At 29.5% G+C, this 23,394-nt stretch overlaps 1 protein-coding gene across 2 annotated transcripts in view; it reads left to right on the forward strand.

Moving 5' to 3' along the window:
* The first annotated feature begins 14,268 nt into the window (after nucleotides 1-14,268).
* Nucleotides 14,269-23,394, forward strand: part of sNPF-R (short neuropeptide F receptor) — a 159,734-nt gene continuing 150,608 nt past the window's right edge. Inside the window, exon 1 of one of the 2 annotated variants that reach the window (XM_065505338.1) lies at nucleotides 14,269-14,625. The gene's annotated coding sequence lies outside the window, so the exon portion shown is untranslated. The remainder of the gene's footprint in view (nucleotides 14,626-23,394) is intronic. The other variant, XM_065505337.1, reaches the window with a different exon arrangement.

The following is a 23,394-nucleotide window of genomic DNA, read 5'->3' on the forward strand; positions in this document are numbered from 1 at the left end:
TATGGGCCGATATTCATAGTATAGTTGTGATTTTTTCAAGCACGAAACTTATTTTTCCTGAATTTTGTGTGGATACTGCAATTTTGTAGGCATTTACAGACCATAGAACCATATTTCGGGAAGAAATTTGTATGGGGGCTAGGAGAAATCATGGACCGATTACCATAATTTTTACCAGTTAGTCCTTTTGACATAAAAATAACGTGTGTAAAATTTGATGGTATTATCTGCAATATATTTGCACAAATAACAAAAACTATTTGAAAATTATCATGTTTTTTTTTAGGTTGTCTCACATTTTGGTTCATAACTCAGGTTCCACTGAACCGATGTTGCTGATTTTCCATACCAAACTGCTTAGGAGAACAATAAACATTTTTCTTGCAAGTTTACCGATTTTGTTTGTCTATTTTGGACGTGAGCGTGTTTTACATAGACAGACAGACGGACATGGCTCAATCGTCTTAGAATTTCATAAGGATCAATAATATATATACTTTGTTGGGTCTCAGATGAATATTTCTCAATGTTACACACGGAATGACAAACTTATATATACCCTCATTCACCACTTATGGTGGTGGAGGGTATAAAAACGAGTTTTTTGATAAACTACATTTCATTTAATGTTTTCATACTTACGGCATTGTATGGGGACTTCTTATGTTAATCTCTTTAACACCTTTAATTCACATAATCTATACACATATGAAACTCCCCACATTTAGGGTTTATACGCAGTGATGCGTATCTGTGTATTTATGCTGTAAGTATTTATTTACTTTATTATTTGTTTGTACATACAAATACTTAAGTGCGTACTACACATGTTGAGCATTTACATATGTATATTAGGAGGGCTCTTAAAAATAGTTGTCAAGTTTGTTAAAGAAGCTATTAGTATTACGCTATATCGTGTTAAAAATAACGTTATTTAAATAATTTCAATTTCGATGAAAATACTACTGGTAGGCGGTTGGTTGATATACGTTTTAACTCACTCTAGGCAATTAAGTTGTATAAATTTAATTTTTTTAAAAAACTTCACCACTAACTGAGATCTGTGTACTAGATCGGAACTTTCGCATTCAAGTATTCAACAGACAGACAGTCACAGACTGACTTCCAATACCTCAGATAGGTCGTTCTACTTATGTTCTTCCACTTATATTCAGAAAACTGTGGATAACAGACATTGACATTGAAGCTAGAAATAGAACATTCTAGTTTTGTCCGTTAAGATTATTTATTAGTATACTGGAAGATGGATCTGTATATAAATATGTGGCAGCGATTGCAGTCAGGGTAGTTGATCATAGGCACTGTTAGAATAAACATCAACTGCATTACCAGTATATTCTTCCACATTATAAAGTGTGTAAATAAAGTGTGTGTATTAAAACACAGAATGACTATTTATACCAGTGATGCCAAGTGTAGGGAATTTTCCCTTTTTGTAGGGATTTTTTCCCAAAATTTCACATGTAGGGAAAAAGGTAAAGATTTTTTACTTTTATCGAATTGTAGGGATTTTTTGCAATGGCGATTTAAAACTACATATTATGTATTTTCCAAATATAAATTTAAAAAAACATAAAATTTGTTTAAGCATATCATTAGAAATTCGTAAATCTGGTATAATATGAAGTAAGTAATAATGTGGCATCTTTAATATCATCACCGTTTCAAACTACATACATATATAGTGATTATCTCAAGGCGTATTAACTCACTCACGCACTCACCTTGTTAATACGCCTTGGATTCTCCTTTTTACGGTATTTGACATTTCCTTAAAGAACTAGCTACAAGAGTAGATTCTACAATAAATTTTCTTTTGAAGTAAACACATGTTTGGTTTTGTGCACTTTATTACATACATACGTACTCCATCTTCGCAGGTATCATCGATTTTAATAAGTAAGTTTTTAAGAAATAAATGTCATTATAAATTAAAATAAAAAATTTTGTAAAAAAAATCCGATTTGTCTTCTGATAATGATGGAAACAAAGTAAAGAAATACTGCTCAAGTTGGTTGAGAAACGAGAAGCTAATGGGATGGCTGGAGCCGGACAAAGATGACGACTTTAAATACAGATACAAGGCTTGTGTGCTAATACCCAAATGCACCAAAAAATCTTTCAAAAATAAAAACCCGAACAATGGATTCTTTTTTTGGCAAGCAAGTCCTGGAAAAACCAATGATGTGGGCAATTTCAAAATCCGATTAAGCCTTTTTTTGATTGAACACAACTTAGCTGTTCAATAAAGAAAAAAAGTAGTATCAAAAGTGAGTGTAGGGAAAAAAAGGGATTTTTTTTCATAAGCGTAGGGATTTCTGAAAAAATCTCCTGGCATCACTGATTTATACTGTTGTTGCATACATTTTAATAAATAGAGTTGTTACAATTTGAAACTACTAAACTGAGTTTATTTGCAATCAAATACGGTTTATTTAAAGGAAATGAACCACCGTTTTTAAAAGGTAAGCTATGGATTGGTCAACACCTAAGGCGTTGTTGCCGATCTAGAAGTACAAAAATTATAAAATTTTTAAATTCTATGGATAGATTTTTTTAAAATTTTTTTTTCTAAAATTGTAAATTTTTTTAAATGTTTCTCCACATAATTTATGATAACTCAAAAATGGTTAGCCCAATATTATTGAAGTAAACTTTGAGTGTAAATTTTACATGTGGTTTTTTATTGTAACAAAAACAAAACACATGTAAATGTACACTCAAAGTTCACGCTTGTACGCACATACAATTTTCTGAAAATAAGCGAATTCACTTAATAGTGAATAAATTCGAAAATAATCCATTGATTTTTATGATCGATATCTCATTTTGTTCCTATTACATGTGGCTTTACGCCGAGCAATAAATCTAAACAATTTCTGCCGTTTTGAATTTTTCATGATTTTTTTAAAACAAAAAAATTTGATATTTTTAAATAAAAAATATATTTTTTGCTTCAATTTGTTATTATAACTCCGAAACAACTGAGTCGATTAAAACGCAATATATAACCGGCCTAAAGATTATGTAAATTTGAACTTTTTATACCCTCCACCACCATAAGTGGTGAATGAGGGTATATATAAGTTTGTCATTCCTTGTGTAACATTGAGAAATATTCATCTGAGACCCAACAAAGTATATATATTATTGATCCTTATGAAATTCTAAGTCGATTGAGCTATGTCCGTCTGTCTGTCCGTCTGTCTGTGTAAAACACGCTCACATCCAAAAAAGATAACGAAAATTGGTAAACTTGTAAGAAAAATGTTTACTGTTCTCCTAAGCAGTTTGATATTGAAAATCAGCAACATCGGTTCAGTGGAACCAGAGTTATGAACCAAAATGTGAGACAACCTAAAAAAAACTTGATAATTTTAACATAGTTTTCGTTATTTGTGCAAATATATTGCAGATAATACCATAAAATTGTACACACGTTATTTTTATGTTAAAGGGACTAACTCTGGCGAAAATTATAAGAATCGGTCCATGATTTTTCCTAGGCCCCATACAAATTTCTTCCCGAAATATGGTTATATGGTCTGTAAATGCCTACAAAATTGCAGTATCCACACAAAATTCAGGCAAAATAAGTTTCGTGCTTAAAAAAATTACAACTCAAAATTTTTTGTGGATCGGCCCATATTTGACCGTAGCCCCCATATAAAGTTCATTTCCGAAAATCACTTAAATAAGCATAAATGTCTTATATATATATGGCTATTAAGTTGAAATTTGTCATAAATAGTCCCCATATATACCAAAATCGCTGTACCTAATTCTATGAAGAGCGGCCAATAATTGGTTATAGCTCCCATATAAGGACCACTTCCAAAAAACACAAAACAAACTTTTACATAGATCCGTAATTTATACTTAGAAATCATACTATAGGATTTTGTGAATATCGGTCCATATTTGACCATAGCTCCCATATAAGGTCCACTTCCGAAAATCAGTTAAGTACTCATAAATCTCTTATAAATATCTTTATCATGCTAAAATTCGACAAAAATAATACTCATATATACAATATAGATATCACTGTACCAAATTTTATGCAGATTGGACGATAATTGGTCATAGGTCCCCTACAAGGCCCATTTCCGAAAAAGATATTAACTTTAATAAATATTTAAAACAAATTGATATTAAAATGAAATTACGCACAGATCAGTAATTTTTATCCAGTAATCATACTTCTGGATTTTGTGAATATCGGTCCATATTTAACCATAGCTCCCATATAAGGTCCACTCCCGAAAATCACTAAACTCCTCATAAATTTCTTACAAATATATTTATCAGGTTGAAATTCGAAACAAATTTGTTCAATATATAAAAAAATCGATGTACCAAATGTTACGATGATAGGCCCATAATTGGTCATATAAGACCCACTTCCGGAAAACACATTAACCTTCACAAATATCCTACTACAAAATTTTTTAAATATTGGTCCATAATTCGTCATAGTTCCCATATAAGGTCCACTCTTGTTAATGGCGTTGTTTATATGAAATTGTACAAAAATAGCACTCAAATACTTAGGCCCATAATAGGTCATAAATTCGATAAATTGAACCAAAATAGTACACAGATCAGTAATTTTTAAAATCTTACTACCATATTTGGCAACAGCTCCCATAAATACATACAAATCACGTTAAAATATTTTATGACAATCGACTCATAATAGGTCATATCTCCCATATAAGTCCCACAACCCAATATCTTGAAATTTGTCTAAATATATTTGTATACCCTTTTTTATTTATAATCTATTTCTTCAGTGAAGAATCTTCACTTGAGATTAAAAAGGAAAAATGTTGATCCAAACTCATACGTTTCTATATACGTTTCATACGTTCTAATAGGAATTTCAATTATAAATTGCTGAATTAGATCTGCGTAAACTAGGCTTACTAACAATTGTTATATTATTTCATATTACCATCATATTTAGGTGGAGGGTATATATGATTCGGCACGGCCGAATATAGTACTCTTACTTGTTTAAGTTTACTTCAATAGTATCTGACTAACACTTTTTTAGTTATCATAAATTATGTGGAGAAACATTTTAAAAAATTCACAATTTTAGAAACAAATTTTTTAAAAAAAATCTATCCATAGAATTTAAAAATTTTACCATTTTTGTACTTAGGTAACCATGATGCATCAAATCTATATAGTGGTTAGTGAAGCCTTTTTTTGCTAATGACCTGTGTTATTCATAGATCAAATGAAAACATAGTTTTAAATTAACAATATCAAATGGGACAATCCTATTGCAACTGCACACACTTCCATATGTAACAGTACGAGTTCAGAAAATTATATAAATATTCACTTTATTTATTTACAGTAACAAACATTATTTGAAGTATGTTTTTTTTTTATTATATACTCACTTATTTTTTTTGTTTTTTAACACAATAATAATAAAAAATATTAAAAAAAAACTCATACGAAATAAATAAATAATAAATGAATGAATGCTGGTTTCATTGTTTGGTTTAATTTGTTGTTGTCTTTAATGTTTTGTGTGTAATTATGAATGTGATAAAATTAGAATATTAAATATTTTATTTATTTTTCTAATTACACACAACAAACAAAAAAAAACAAGGCAATTAAAATTTAAATCGTCATGGTTAATTAGTTTGCCAAAGAAATAAGAGAAATTAGCTTTTTTAATTAGAAACCAGAGTATATTGTACCAAACATAAGTAAAATTAGGGTGGCTCCTATTTTTCTAAAATTTCAAGTCTTTTAATATTTGACGATTGCTTTGTAAAAATATAAACTACTAACTTCGCATAATCCGAATTCGTATACAAATTTCCAAAAACTAAAAATCTGCAAAAACTTTGTTTGTTCGATATGAGCTATAAGGACAATTTAAAAACCTAAAAAGACATGTCTACAATTTTAGTTTGTTCCCATAAAAACGAAGCCTGTTTTATATTCATACAAATGTTGGTTTTGTACCAAAAGTATGTGATACCTTATACCAAGTATAAAAGTATTTTTACAAACATTGGAAGGGAGTCTACAATTATGATTAAATATCCGACAACATATGTAGTAAAATTAATATTTTGTTAGTCTTTCTGTGCTGCTATATAGCGTCACGTGGACTATTAACCCTCCGTTAATCGCAAACATTTTCAGTTGAGACTAGTCGCAATGTATCAAATTTATATTAATAAAGAATAATAAAGAAAAAACCGCGTTTGAAAATAATCTCTTCACTTTTTAATAATCTCTTCACTTTCTATGAATTGATATAATTTTAATTTCAGTAAGGCAAGAGCGATTTTTCTTTTTAATCTTTAATCTTAAACCAACATAACTTTTGCCTTTCGCATTAATACGTATTTATATAGTTTTTTGTCATTTGGTCAATTCACAAGGTCTCTTATCATATCATATTGTCATAATGTGCAAATATTTCACGACTCGGCGGCTCGCCGATGGCAAAATAACGTAAATTTTGCTTTTCTCTCTCCGAAAAATTGTATTCTAAAGTTATCCATTCTTCATTCAGGGAGTTAATATCAATGTTGAACTTTTGGCATAGTAATTTAAATTAGTTTTTGTTGCCACCTCCAATGGCCAGTTGGGGATTTAAAAAATCCATTTCTTTAAAAATTGAATTCTCTTTTAATGGTAGTCTATGTTGAATTTCTTCAAGATCTACTTTATAAAATTTCAGACAATTTAATTTTATCTCTCGGACAGAGGATTTCGAAAAAGTTTGTAAAAATTCTTCTCATTCATGACCGACGTATATGTCTTCAGTTGACAGGATAATATCCGTCGTGTTTAAATTACAATCTGTTTTCAAATTATCCTTTTTTATAAAGTTTTGTCCAATTTTTAAAAAAATTATTTGTGATTCTGAATGAAGAATATGGATTAACACTTTTTTAGATTGAAAAAGAGCATTTAATGTATTAAAATAATTTAGAACATATTTAAGAAAAAGTAAATATGCGTTGTTGGGTTCATTATTCAATTCTATTAATATGTTGTCAGCAGATTTTAATTTGTCCTGGCTCGAAGTAAACTTAAAATATTAAATTTTCCAGAATCCTCTCTATACATTTTTGGTGAGACAGCTTAGAATTTTTCTTTTCTCTGCTGCCATTATTTCCTGAAATTCCTCTAGTTGGGCATATCTTTTCGAACTTCCAGATACATAAGTTCCAATTTGCCTTATTAAGGGCATTATTACAACTTGCCATTATAGTTAAAGTTAACTTTAAGTAATAGAAAAAGGTACCCTTAAAGGTAACTTTAACTATAATGGCAAGTTGTAATAATGGCCCTAAATCTTCTGGAGCTCCTGGTAGCATAATACAAGCTTGGTTGGCTATTATAGCTGCTGAATGGCAAATACATTTAACCGTTATTATGTCTTCGTTGTCTTTCAAACATTTTGTTTCCATAGTATACTCTAATAAATTTTCATGTAAATTTCCTTTTTCCTTTATTTTTTTCGTAAAGGTCAGCTTGTGACTTTTATTTGCGAACATGAAAAATAAATCGCAAAAATGCATTTGATGCAAATCAACGCTTAAATATATAAAATCTATCAAAAGATTAATAACAAATTAAAAAAACATTCTCTCAGACTTATTTACTTCATTCTTATCATATTATTATTTTTATTATTTGTTAAAAATTACTAATAATATGTTATTGTATGTAAATAAAAGAGAAAGTAACAGTTATTATGAACAAGAACAAATGAATTGTTTAGCTCACACCAAACCATTCAAAAACAACAAAAACGAATAAAGGTCATACCAAACCATTTAAATAAAAATCATTTTATAACTGTTATTTTCAGTGATTTATTTTTATCATAAAAATATAAATCACAATTTGGGTTTTTTGGTATATGGACGAGTTATTTTCGATCTCTGCTATAAACATAGCATACAGAGTAGCATTATTTTACGAAATTTTTTTCTTAGGTCATTATTACAATATGGCATGATAGGAGACCTTGTGAATTTACCAATTATAACATATTTTTACTAATGTTTTCACTGTTTACTGGAATTAATATAATCCATTTCTTAATAATTTCAGTTTTTTCACGAACATGTTTCGAATTACTTTGGATTTTTTAATTGCAATATACAATATCTTTCTTAACATGCAAAGGCTCTAAGTCCATATTTTAAAATTTTACAGGAGAGAAAAAAACATTCAAACTTTTTTTTGCGTAAATATTTTTGATTTCTGTAAACGCAATTTTTTATAGTGGGGAGGGTATAATGCGTTTGTGCAGATGTGTGTACCGCCCAAAAATATTTGTCTAACACCCACCTTAAAGTATACCGATCGACTTAGAATCACTTTCCCAGTCGATTAAACGATGTCCGTCCGTCCGTCCGTCTGGCTGGTTGGTTGGTTGGTTGGCTGGCTGTCCATGTAAACTTTGTGCGCAGAGTACAGGTCGCAATTTTGAAGATATTTCGATAAAATTTGGTACATATAATTTTGTCGGCCCAAGGACGAAGCCTATTGAAACTGGCTGAAATCGGTCCACTATTTCACCTAGCCCCCATACAAATGTCCTCTCGAAATTGGACTTTATCGGTCATAAATGTTTAATTTATATATGTATCTACTCAAATTTCACTCCAAATAAGTTTTATATATACAAAATTCATGTCACCAAATTTTGTTACGATCGGTCCATAATTAGTCATAGCTCCCATATAGTACCGCTTCCGAAAATCACTTTAAGGTGCATAAATTTCTTAAAAATGTTGGTATATACACAAAATTCAACATAAATAACTTTAATATAGACATAAATCACACGACCTAATTTTATGGTGATCGGTCCATAAATGGTCATAGCTCCCATATAAGGCCCACTTCCGAAAATCGCTCACGAATATAAATTATTGATATTTTAAAAGAAAACAAGTAAGAAAGTATGGTCGGTCAAGCCGGACCATATAATACCCTACACTAAGTAAAAGAGTAAAAACATTTTTCTTCTAAAATTTCAATAATTTGTATTTTTGAGTGATTTTCGGAAGTGGGCCTTATATGGGGACTATGACCAATTATGGACCGATCACCATGAAATTAGGTCGTGTGATTTATGTCTATATGAAAGTTTACTATGTTGAATTTTGTGAGTATACCAACATTTTTAAGCGATTTATGCACGTTATAGTGATTTTCGGAGGCGGGTCTATATGGAAGCTATGACTAATTATGGACCGATCGTAACAAAATTTGGTGACATGAATTTTGTATATTTAAAACTTATTTGGAGCGTAATTTGTAGAGATACATTTATAAATTAAACATTTAAGACCGTTCAATTTCGGAATGACATTTCTATGGGGGCTAGGTGAAATAATGGACCGATTTCAGCCAGTTTCAATAGGCTTGGTCCTTGGGAAAAAATAATATGTACCAAATTTGATCGAAATATCTTCAAAATTGCGACCTGTACTCTGCGCACAAGGTTTACATGGACAGCCAGCCAGCCGACCAGACGGACGGACGGACGGACATCGTTTAATCGACTCACAAAGTGATTCTAAGTCGATCGGTATACTTTAAGGTCGGTGTTAGACTAATATTTTTGGGCGTTACAAACATCTGCACAAACGCATAATACCCTCCCCACTATGGTGGTGCAGGGTATAAATATTTTTACTCATTTAATTGGTGTAGGGTATTATATGGTCGGGCTTGACCGACCATACTTTCTTACTTGTTTTATATTTTTCTTTGTTTTCTATGTGCGTAAAAGCAAAATGATAAAATAAGTATTTGCCGAGATAAATGTTTTTTTGGACTTAGAGCTTTTTCTTTTGCTTAGTTTGTATTTTTTGATGGACTTACGTCTTTTTCTTAGAACTTGTCTATCATTTCTTATTTACTACTTTTTATACCCTTCACCATGAGTGGCAATGATATAAATAAGTTTGTCATTCACTTGGTAATTTCTACATTTTGCATTTGCGACCCCACAAAATATATATTCTTGATCGTTACAGATAGCGAAGTCGATATAGCCATGTCCGTCTGTTCGTCTGTCAGTCTCTATGATGAAATCAACTTTCCGTATCTCCTAAATAACTTACATACATGATTCATACATCAATATATTGGGAATTCTTCCGGTTCGGTTACTTTTAAAAATCAGTCACAAATGGCTGAGCTATAAGGAAAATACCAGGACAACCTCGATTTTTGGCCTTTTTTTTATCTATATCTGGATTACTAAGTTATTAATATAGACAATATGGGTATCTAATGATTGATATTTCAAAGTCCATTGCGACGATGTATATAAGGCTATAATAGTAAGTTGGAAGTAAAATGGGTCAAAATCGGGAAAAACACATTGTAACCAGAATTTTTAATTTTAAAAAACAATTTTGAAATTTTTTTTTTTTTAAATTTTGTATACCTAAAAATATTTAAAATTTGTATTTTGAAGTACAATTTGGTGAAGGGTATATAAGATTCGGCATATATATACATAGATATAATGCGTTTGTGTAGATGTTTGTAACGCCCAAAAATATTAGTCTAACACCCTTAAATTATACCGATAGACTCAGAATCACTTTATGAGTCGATTAATTTTTAAGATATTTCGATAAAATGTGGTACATAAAATTTTTTAGGTCCAAGGACGAAGCCTATTGAAACTAGCTGAAATCGGTATATTATTTCCTCTAGCTGCCATACAAATGTCCTCCCAAAATACTTTATACTATATTCCAATGAAAATTAGGTGACATAATTACATGCCGATCGGTCTTAATAAGTCATAGCTCCCATATAAGGCCCGCTTCCAAAAATCACTGCAACAAGCATAAATCTCTTAAAAATGTTGGTATACACATAAAATTCAATGCAAATAACTATCATGGCGATCGGTCCATAATTAGTCATAGCTCCCTAGTAATACCCTCTTCCGAAAATAAAACATTGAACAATTTGAAAGAAATGGTAAACTGTACTTTTTATAGGGAATTAGAGCTTTTTCTTGTGATAAATTGTGATAAATTGGACTAAGCGCTTTTGCTCATCACCAGTGTTGCCAGTTTAGCCTTTTTGAGGCTAAATTTAGCCTTTTTATTTACTCTTTAGCCTCGAAATTTTGGTTTTAGCTTCGTAGCTTTTTTCTAGCCTTTTCTTAATTTCAAAATAGCCTTTTTTGAAATTAAAAAAGGCTAAAAATTTCGAGACTAAAGAGTAAATAAAAAGGCTAAATTTATATTTGTGAACCATTTTCATTTTAATTCATTACTGATTTTCATTTAGCTTTTCAACATACTCAAGAATTGTGCAGTATTAAAAGAACAAATAACAATTGCCAATATCAAGTGGTTCAAAATGAAATAGAGTATTTTATATCTGAAAGCTTAAATGTCTAGCAAATTCTATTTCAAGACAAAATTGTTATTACACATTATATTCATCATTATATAATGGACAAGAGCACCACAAACTCTTGAAGGCTTATGATACTCGATGGCGATCAATAGCCGTTAAACGTCTTGCTTCGAGTTAAAACCCATTTTGTTTTAATTTCGTCAAACCAGCAATTCTAAAAAGCCAAACTTTTAAGTAATTAATACACTGATTATAATTTGGCGTACCATCTTTTTTTAAAACCAGTATTGCACAAAGTACAAAAAGTAAATAAATCATTTGCTGTTTTCTGATTTAAAATTCAAGGAATTTGATCCATTATCGTCGCCAATTGAAAATTGTTTAATGTTTTTGACACATTTTTCATACTAGTTTGATGAATGAGAGATAAAATAAAGAACGTTTTAATTAGTGAAGATTATGACAAAAATAATACGACAAATTAAACTAATTGAGCAATTGCGACAAAGATTACCATATGAAAACTCTACGCAAAATCAATTTTTTCCCGTTGATAATAAAGTAGTAAAACCAAACAAAATATATTATGTCATATTGATAGTGAAAAATTAAAGTGCTAATAAAATTACGAAGCTTAAGGCTCAGGGGCAGAATATATTAAACTACAAATGGACAAATATAGAACCAACAATGTCCATTTTCTGACATGGTTAATCTAGTATTTAACTTTTTAGTACTTCCTTTAAGTAAAGCAGATGAATTTTATGAACATATTTTCTAATTTTTTATTTAAAAATAAATATAAACCAAAATTCTTAATTTATAATATTTTAGCTTTTTTTTGGCTTTTTTTCTAAAGCGGTTTAGCTTTTTCTGGCCTTTTTTTGAAGCCAATATAGATTCTTTTTTCGCCAGCTCCTGGCAACACTGCTCATCACCACAAAACATCAACAAAATGCGAGATAACTCCAATTTTGTTCTTTGTAATCAATGTATTTTTACTTATTTTACATTACTGCATTAAAATCTCAATTTCAAAAAAAAATGGACCTAGAGCCTTTGTATGTTAAGCCAGTTATAAATAAAATAGTTCTATTGATTACTGATGAATATTAACAAACAACTCGAACCGTTATTCTTTAGAATTCGATAATATTTGGCATACACGTTTTCCATGGCCATACAATATTTAAAGTTCTTCAGAATTTCGAAATTCGTTTTGGTTTCGTTTTTATATATGTTCAAGGTCATATTTTTTAATAGACGAGTGCAAAATACATTAAGTAAAATAGTTAATAACTTTAGAACTGTTAATCAGTTTTTACAATTTTTGATGTCATATTAAAGGTAATGAATCATAGTTTTTAATGTAATTTTGCTAGAAATCGGTTTATCACCAAAACAGTTTATAACATAAAAAAATCGACTTTGAACTATGGAAATCTCAACGAAGCCATCTTAAATTTGTCAAAGATTTCCCTTAAATATGAGACATTGCACAGGCATTTCTAAACGGCTGTTCCGATTGGGATAAAATTACATGAGAGCAGCCAAAGAGCATTCGAGTTTAATTTATTAAAATGGGCCCTACATATGCTTTTTTAAACTTTGTTATTTAGAATGACAACTTTAATAAAACATTGAAAATTTCATTGAGTTTTGTTAAAAAATACAGATTCTATTACATATTACATATTTATTGAGTTTCTAAACCTAAAATTTGTATCAAAATTTTAATAGGATTGTAAATATTAGGAACAATTTTATCCATATTTATTCCGAACGAATTTTTTTTGTTTATATAAGTTAATTTTAGATTCAAAAATATGCCACTTTAAAACTCCGTCCTTGAAAAATATAGCACTTTTTCATATTTTAATGTGACTGAGTCAAAACATTTGCAATGCAATGACTTGTTGTTGAATACAATATTAAGAAAATATATAAAATTTCTCTAATATGAAAAACTGCGAAACTTAAAGTGGCATATTTTTGAATCTTATTTATTTTTGTTTTTTTCAAGACCTAGCCAAGCGCTTTCCAGCAAAATTGGTCCACAAATGGCTGAGATATGAGGAAAAAATCCGGACAATACCAACAATATACAACCAGTCTTACAAACTCAATATCTTAATTAATTAATGGTTTTCACCGTTGCGCTATATTATCAATTGCCCAATTCGCAATCGCTGTTGTATCGTTTTTCGATGTATGTTTTTTGTAACTTTTTATTGATTTGTTTTTGTCTTTAAAAATTTTGTTTGATAAATATTTTTGCTTTACAACACATTGTAATGGTGCAACAATAAAACGTCTATTGTGAATTGAACAAATCTTTACAATACACATTCATAGTTTATTATTGTGAAAATATCCAAATAATTGTCTGCCTTTACATTGCTATTGCAACAAATGCACATTAACAATTACATTCTATGTTTTCTTCAACAACTACGTAACAATTACTCTCACTTACTGTTAACTTTACCATAACAAATCAAACTAAGAGAAATTCTATGTTTTATTTATAATTTTCTCATTCTCTTAACAAAGTCAAACAGAAAAATATTCAATTCGCTTTAAAATGTGCTCGTCGGCTAACCTGTTGTGTTCTAACCAAAATACACACTCCGGCATAAACGAACAAAAAATTTTTGGAAACAAAAATAAACGAAGCATTCTCACACACAGACTCGCTTAAATTTTACATTGACTTTTTCCACAACAATAACATGATTAAAACTCAGACACAAAAACATTTCGACAATTTGGCACATACACACCCTCAACTTCGTTTTGTATTTTGCTGATTTTGTTATTGTGAAGAAAAATCGCACGAACTGGAAATCTTTGCAGCTCAGTTGATAACGAAACTTCAACGCAAACGGTTGACGAGAACGGATAAAATTTAAATACACGGAAACACTGTTTGGAAAATATCAGTTATTTTTTGTGTGTGTGCAAATTTAAAAACAAAAACAAATAAGTGTTTGAAATTAGAAAAAAATAATAAATTACTATTGAAATAAAGATTTTGTAAAAAACAAAAATAAAATTTTAATACTAAATAAATATCTTTTTTTTTAAATAAAAAGAGAATTAAATATATAACTACTTGTTGAAAAATTACTCATACGTCAAGGTGTGCTAAGTTAAAAAATTATTTAATTAATATTAATCATACGCAGTGTTGTTTAATAAAATGTAAATAACTTAACATGAGTTAAAGTAAACAATTTGAAATGAATGAAAGAATTAAAAGTTAAAAAAATATGAATAAAAAAAATTAATTAAAACGTGTTACTGAAATAATTTATCTTTAAATTCATAATGCATGAATTTTGTTTAAACTTTTTATTGTAAAGGTCAAGCCTGTTTTCATGATTAAGGTTTTGTGAACTTATTTGAAATAAAGATTGACATATATATTTAAAAAATAAGAAGTAACTGTTTAAACGTGTAAATTAAATCTGTATTGTCACATCACTAAGCAATGAACAGTGAGTTATGTGCAGTATTTGTAATATATAATTCAAAGCAAAAACTTAAAAATTATGAACCTATAATATGTTGTAAATATATACATTAGAGTTCGTTTGTGACCAGGTGACTTCATTTGTTTTTCGGTTATCATAATTTTTCTGCAGGTTTTTGCGTAAATAAAATTAATGGCGTCTTTTTTTGGAAAATTTTCACTCCTTGTGGTGGTTCAACGCACCAAAAGACGCGCATTTTGAGCACATTTTTATTTAGAGCAAACACGGTTGAACATATTGCAAATCTGATTTCATCAGTCGATTATGCATCAAAAATTAATACAATTGTTGTTTTTTGAATCCTTAAAAATAGTTCCAAAAACCCACAACAGGGGGCGCAAATATCATAAAAAAAAGAATTTTTTTAACATGAACGATGAAAAGGCGTTTTAAGCTTAGCAAAACGGCACCAATATTTCCTTTCCATCATTAACCATTAAAAAGTTATGAGGCTTCAAATTTATTTATTTAACAAGAAAATAATAACATGTTGCTACGATGGGAAAAAAAAACTTGGAAAAAGACCTAGCGAGGGTTACAGGTCTTGCTGAGTACATTACAAATTGTGTCTAAAAATTTCAGAAACACCCTCAAATTCAGAAGTTATTCTGAAAAAAACATTTTCAGATCTGTAGCTTAGTCAGTTTTTGTCCGACTTTAAATTTTTTAATTGGTTTGGAAAGAAACCTAATTACGCTTTAAAATGGCACATAGTTTTTGATACATTTGTAAGTTATAGGTATTATTTTTGTTAAGAATACCTACAAGAAAAACAAAATTTATCAACTTTTTTGATTTTAGGTGCTTTTGGTTGCTTATTCTGATATGAAATCTTATAAAAATGTATACCAATGTATAAAGAAAAATTAGTTTTAAACAACATATGGTTCTAATTATTCAAATCGGATGAAAATTGTAAATGTTATTCAACAACACCTTTTTTTCTCCCCCCAGCGCATATAAATAAAAAAAACAAAAAACTATTAAAAAAAAAAATATTTGTACAATTTTTACAAAGTAAATTTTTTCGAACTTTTTTCGAAAAAGTTCAATAACTTTTGCAAATATAAACCGATTTGAAAAATTAGTATCTCATTTTTGTCTATATAAAATTGTCTTTAAAATACTGTGCAAAACAAAATAGGTTTTCATAGAAAAAAATTAAAATAACTATTGTTGAATTTTAAAAATTACGAAAAAATAAAAATTAAAGCGAAACTTTTTATAAAAACCTACACAAGTTTTTGGAATATACATGCATTTTATGCATACATTTTATGAAAGCCTATCCATAGTTGTTTACAATTTTTAAATCTGTGTTAAAGTGTGTGAGTTAGAGGTACTAAAGTACAACGACCTAAATAGGTTTTTCAAAATAACTCAAAATTTTTATGGTGTTTTAAAATCTTTGAGAATGATTTTAATATGTCCTCACCTAGGCCTACAACCTCCATTAGGTCGCTTTTCAAGTTCAGACAAAAAGTGTTATTTTTTAGTAGAGTGTTATTACTATAGATTCAAGGAAAAAACTAAAAAAAATATGAAAAATATGTAAGAAATATCATAAACATTTTAAAATACAATTGGGGTATTCACACGGTCTACTATTTGGTCGTATTGCCATAATGTCCTAATATATTATTATAGTTTAATCAAATTTTTGTTGTGTTAGAAACAAAAAAGTTCCAAATTAATAAGACTATTTGAACTATGTTTATTGTTTTATCATAAAATAATACTTTTTTTTGTTTAAAACACAACAACAACTGTTATAATATATTAGGACTTTATGACAATATGACTAATAGGAGACCGTGTGAATACCTGAAATAAAAAAATCAGAAGCAAAAAGTATTATCAATTTGAGTGTTAGCTTAAAACGATTGTCATATAATGATAATGTAGCAAGAACTAGAAAATAAATTTCGACAAACAAACACACGATTTTCGGAAGAAAACATTGGAACAGTACAAATAAGTTTTCTTTGGATTTCAGTCATGAAAACGACAGATCATTTGCTGTTGTTTATGTAATAGACCATGGCTGCTGATAAAAGTCCAGACATGAAATGCATTTCCTCACACTTTTCATGGATCTTTCAATTATTTTATGGTTTCCATTAGCCCTTTGTGGTCCAACATAACAGAGCTGTATTCCTAAAGTATTTTTGTAATAATTAGTGGTTACTTGTTACAAAAATCCTCTGATTAACAATCTTGACATTTTTTTCTTTGGGTGGTTTTAGCGTTTTTCACAAAACTTTATTGCTAAAAACAAAATTGTAATTCGTTAGCTTTAGTGTGCAAATGATATATTTCCCTTTTCGCAAATTAAACAGAAGACACCAAAAACTTTCTAAAATTTATTGTTGGATTTTTTAACGTCCAAAAACATTAGTCTAACACCCACCATTAATTATATCGATCGACTCAGAATCACTTTACTAAGTCCGTCTGGCCAGCTTTCATATAGTCTACATACAAGTGTCTTCTGGAAAGATTATTGGGTGTATGACATAAAAATTCAAGGGATTCACAATAGATGGCATACATATATGTGTTTGGATATTGGTTCTTGTTTTTAATAACTTATATGTCATTTTGAATGGTACATATTTGTCATTTATTCTCGCTTAAATATGGAACATTATAGTGTAAAAAACAAAGCTTTTTCATTTGAAAATGCCAATCCATCGTCATATGCGCGAAGTTTTGATTTACTTCTTTAATTTGAAAGAAAGTGCCTCTGAAGCACACTGATTGCAAACCAAAGCTTATGGTAAATGGTTTGGAAGTGGTGATTTTGACACGGAAGACAAAAAGACAAACAAATAATCAAGGCCAGCCAAAAAAATTTAATACCAAGGCATTGCTCCATGAACATTGTTGTAAAACTCATCTAGAGCTTGCAAAATTATTGAGAGTTGCTCAAGCAGCATTCATCCAAAAGACGTGATATTGAGTACCGTCCGACTACTATTTGTTCCGATCAATGCCGAACGCTCTCTCTCTGTGATGCGCTTCACTTTAAAACAGAGTATCCGATATTGACTTGATTCGTTCTTGGCTTCCAACGATGAGCAAATCTTTTGGCTCAGAACTAGAGATGCTAATCGGGATTTGGATTTTCGGGAAATCTAAAATCCCGAAAAGCAGCAAATGGTTTTGCTGCTTTCATATTGGCAAAACCATTTGCAAATACTTATAACAAATCTGCAAGTATTTTCCTCTTGTTCCTTCAGAAATAAAGTGATCTATTGCTTTTTCAAGTTGAAAATCTACATTATAACTTGGTTTCGTTATTGTAATTTGGGTTTATTAATAATATCTTTTAGCCTTTGAGCAATCGAAATATTTTCATTTTGTTCGAGCTCCTCATCTGAGATAAAATCAATTTCGTTTGAAGAGGATTTAAATTGAGTTTTATTAGATAACTCACAAAAAAATGTGAAGAAGTGATTTTCCAGAGCCCCACTCTAGGAAAACCAAAAATACCGCTTTCCTTTATTAACTATGTTGTAACAGGAGTTGAGCTTAACAACTTTGCTGAACATCACTTTGCGATATTCGGGCATGTAGAATGTCAAAATGCATAAAAAAGGCACACAAAAATGACAATTACCCCTATTTATTTATGAAAAACGGGATTTGGAAAATTCCGGGCTTCGGGGTTTAAGAAATCCCGAAAACCCCGGGATTTTTGGGAACGGGATTCCTCGTTTGGCATCTCTACTCAGAATCCATATGTTGCCAGAAAGATGAGGAAAGGTTACAGTTTACAATGGGCAATACTTTGAATAAATATATATTATACGAATGTCTCAAAATAAAAGCTAAAAATTTTGAAAAATTCCGAAAACTTTTTTTGTCATAAAGCTCAAGTTTAAATAGGTATCACCAAAAATTCCTCCACAAATAAGTTTTATCTAAAAATAAATCACATTTAAATGATGTGTGGATCGAACATGAATTGTTCTGTGGATCGATTAATAATTTACCATAGCTCCAATAGAAGACGAAACTCTTTTTTCACATAAATATAAATCAAGAAAACTTATTTCATATCGATCAGTCTATAATTTGTCATAGCTCCCATGTAAAACCAACTTCCGATAATTCCATCAGCAAAAAAAAATCTCTTAAAAAATTGTTTATTAAATTTTATTAAATTCAACACATAGAAGTCGAATCTTATTAATGTTGCCTTAAACCCAACAGTATAATTGCTTCAAAAACATTGCAAAGTGATGCGTGATAACCTCGAAAAAAAACATTGATGATTAGATTCAAATATCAGCCTAATGACATCCACGGCTTTGCTTGCAGATACGTCTATTTTTTTTGGAAATTTTCCATGACCAATTTGCATGTCAGCTGTAGCATTGAATTTCCTTCTTCAATGCACAGGAAGTTATGGTCTTGTTGGCATAGATCTGTTTTACTTTAAATAACCACTTAAAGACTAATGGTGTTATATTAAGCGATCAAAGGAAACAATTCTGATCACTGGAGTAAGAGAGTACACGACAATGAAATGTATAATGCAGTAATGGAATTGTTTTACAGGATGTATGAGTTAGAGAAACTATCGTCCACAACAATATCAAACAATTTAGGCAAGAACTATGTGCTAATAAAAAAGTACTAAAGGAAGTGATCGAGAAACTATAAATATTTCCGTGCACTGTGGACTCCAACAAAATACTTTTGTATCACTTTTTTTATTTTTAAGCGAACAGTTTGTAAGGATATATTGTAAATTCAAAGACTTTTATAAATAAATAATGAATAAAATGGCCGTAAATTCAAAACTAGTGTGAGTTTTTGAACACCTTTTATAATTAGTCCCACTTTAGATGATATGATAATATGCCTGGAATTAGTGATGCCGCAAGCACTTCTAGAGCCCGTTCTGTGGTGCAATATTTTGATTCCAATGATGTTTTTAGTTTTCTACAAAATCGGCGGTTCTAAAATGTGAATCATCTTCAAAACTACAAACAATTTTTTGATTATAAGGTTTATATGGACAGATATATGGTAATGTATGTTAGTTAATCAACAATTGATATAAAATTTAAGAAATCATCTTAATAATCATTATAATTAGCCCCTAAGGTGTAAATATCTCCTAATGGTGCCTATTTTATATAAAATGTTAAAACAACAAAACAGTTACGTGACTAGTTCTGTGTCAGCCACCACTAGATAAAGGAATTAACTATATATAAATTATATATTTTATGTTATTGCTAAGTATTTATCTAGTGCCATTCAATAACCTTTTCTCCTTAATAAAAAGTCATTGAAATAATCTATAGATAAAGTGGGAAGGTATTTTATCTAATCTTTTTAATCTAATGAATGAATCTATGAATGGAAATGGAAATTATAAGCAGTTCTTCACTATTTTTTGGTGAAAACAGGAAGACATATACTTGTATTTAATCTAATCTACTTTAATTATAGATAGTTGTATGCCAGAAAAATAATAACTCATTATCTGCCTGTCAAATTAATGGCAATTGCAATATTAAAATAATGATTCTCATTACTGTCAATGATTCAATGAGGACTCTATATAAGTAGACAGTTTTTGGTAAAAATTTTTGTTTAATAATAAAATATTCCAAGGGTTTTCTTTGAACAAATAGTTATTTCATTAAAAAAACACTTTAATTAAAAAAAAAACACAGGTGAAGGTCATTCCAAAAGTCATTATTTTGTTTATATTAGCAAATATTTGAACAACGTGAAAGTTGCTATTTTACAGTGTTTTAATTATTTTGAACGTTTAATAGTTTCTCTTAAAATTTTATTTACAAAACTAGTCATGTTTAATAAAATATAATCAATATTTCCATCCATGTTACTATTTTAAATCAAAAACTTGAACCAGTAGAATACATAAAATATAAAAACTAGTTGCTCGTATACTTGAGGAGTGAATAAAATAAATATTGAAAAAATTCCAATGAAAATAGTTTTTGTTTTTCATTTGCCCAATCTGAAATCGATAACCCATTATAACTTGATACCCAAAAATATTGTTAATGCCAAAAGGTCTTATCTAGCCTTTTGGTATTAATAACAGTGATGAGCCAAGTTTTCTTTTATGTTTTCAACATATATGGTAGCTGTATGCTACATAAATATAACTGTCCTTGTCTCAAATAAGGCTTAAACTAAACTGCCAAAATGTCTAAATGATGTTTCCGTTGGTTCTCCTAACTAAAATTCTGCCTATTCCTGTTCAACAGTCAAATTTGATAAACAAAAATATTACAATATCATATATTTTGCTGTGCGTCGAATTTTTGACATCGATATGTTATTGCATATTTTTGCATATTTGCTCCTTACGGCATATTTGTGCATATTTTACTCAAAACTGCATATTTCTGTTCAATATTTTCTCTTTTTGCTTTATAATTTTATTGTTATATTTTCTCGTTTGTTAAGGCCCAATGATAATTGGCTTATGCTACTTAACCCATTAACGCCGAATGGGTAGAAAAATACCAAAAAATAGAGAAATATTAGAAAAATCTAGGAGAGCGATATTAAAAATATTCTTTTGGATAAAGATAAAGTAAGAATCGAACTACCTTAGCTAATTTTATCGGTGGGGAACTAGTGGACCAAAGTTGAGCAATTTTACATAATCACACAATTCGAAAATAAGTGGCTCTAGAAAATGGGGGGAATGGAAGTCCCCAATGCCCTCCTTGTGTCTAGTAGTCTTGGATGTCCTCTATCAGTAAAAGAAATAACCAAGTGATTAGGCCCACTAGCCTATGCTACAAGTACGATCTTGTGGATTGGTTATAAAAATACCCACTAATGTGGGTTCTAAAACATATGAAATATGAATTTAATTTTTTAAGAAAAATTTTGTTTTTTTTTAAGAAAATCATAATCAAAACATCTAAGATTATATAAAATATTTAGATGGTGAAAGGTTGACACAACCTAACTAAAATTTCAATAAATTTAAATGTGGGGGATTTCATGTAAAAAAACCTGTTTGCAAAAATGTCAAATTTCTTCACCGGCTGTTTTGCTATAAAAAGTAATAAAAATTTCAGAAAATTTTGACTTTAAAAAATCGTTTTGTAAGTGAGGTTTTTATTCCAAAATGACCAGAAAAATGTTATCGTAAATAACACAACATTTGCAATGGCAAATAGCCCTAATGTACATTGAATTTTTATTGACTTAAAAGAACTTAATTTAATTTTTATACCCTACACCACCATAGTGGGGAGGGTATAATGCGTTTGTACAGATGTGTGTAACGCCCAAAAATATTGGTCTAACACCCACCTTAAAGTATACCGATCGACTTAGAATCACTTTCTGAGTCGATTAAACGATGTCCGTCCGTCCGTCTGGCTGGCTAGTTGGATGGCTGCCCATGTAAACCTTGTGCGCAGAGTACAGGTCGCAATTTTGAAGATATTTCGATAAAATTTGGTACATGTAATTTTTTCGGCCCAAGAACGAAGCCTATTGAAACTGGCTGAAATCGGTCCATTATTTCACCTAGCCCCCATACAAATGTCCTCTCGAAATTGGACTTTATCGGTCATAAATCTTTAATTTATATATATATCTACACAAATTTCGCTCCAAATAAATTTTATATATACAAAAATCATGTCACCAAATTTTGTTTACGATCGATCCATAATTAGTCATAGCTCCCATATAGACCCGCTTCCGAAAATCACTTTAACGTGCTTAAATCACTTAAAAATGTTGGTATATACACAAAATTCAACATAAATAACTTTCATGTAGACATAACTCACACGACCTAATTTTATGGTGATCGGTCCATAATTGGTCATAGCTCCCATATAAGGCCCACTTCCGAAAATCACTCACGAATATAAATTATTGATATTTTAAAAGAAAAATATTTTTACTCATTTACTTGGTGTAGGGTATTATATGGTCGGGCTTGACCGACCATACTTTCTTACTTGTTATTAATACATTTGAATTTATTTAATAATATATACACACAAATATTTTAAAATTAAAAACGTTTATTAGTATTTAGTATTTTTTTTAAAATTTAAAAAAATCTTTAAGAATACATAAAAGAAAATACCTAAATAAATTTAAAGGAAAATTTCAAAACAAATATTGACAGAAAAAACTTAAGGTTGCTTAAGACAATTACGGTTGGGCATTTACAGTTTACATAAGTGGTGTAAACCAGTTTTCTATTAATGTTTGAATATAAATATCAATCGAAATTAGATAATTCAATTCACGTGGACGAATTTACACAAATTGTATAGAATATATTAAGAAATTATAATACAAACAATGTAGAAGGATAGACGAACTATGGATAAGAAAGGATGTAATATAAGAAAAGTTATGATATTTTGCGACCCAATACAATATTGCAAGACCGGCTTAA

The sequence above is a fragment of the Calliphora vicina genome, chromosome 3 (assembly GCF_958450345.1).
Source record: "Calliphora vicina chromosome 3, idCalVici1.1, whole genome shotgun sequence".
Taxonomy (NCBI): domain Eukaryota; kingdom Metazoa; phylum Arthropoda; class Insecta; order Diptera; family Calliphoridae; genus Calliphora; species Calliphora vicina.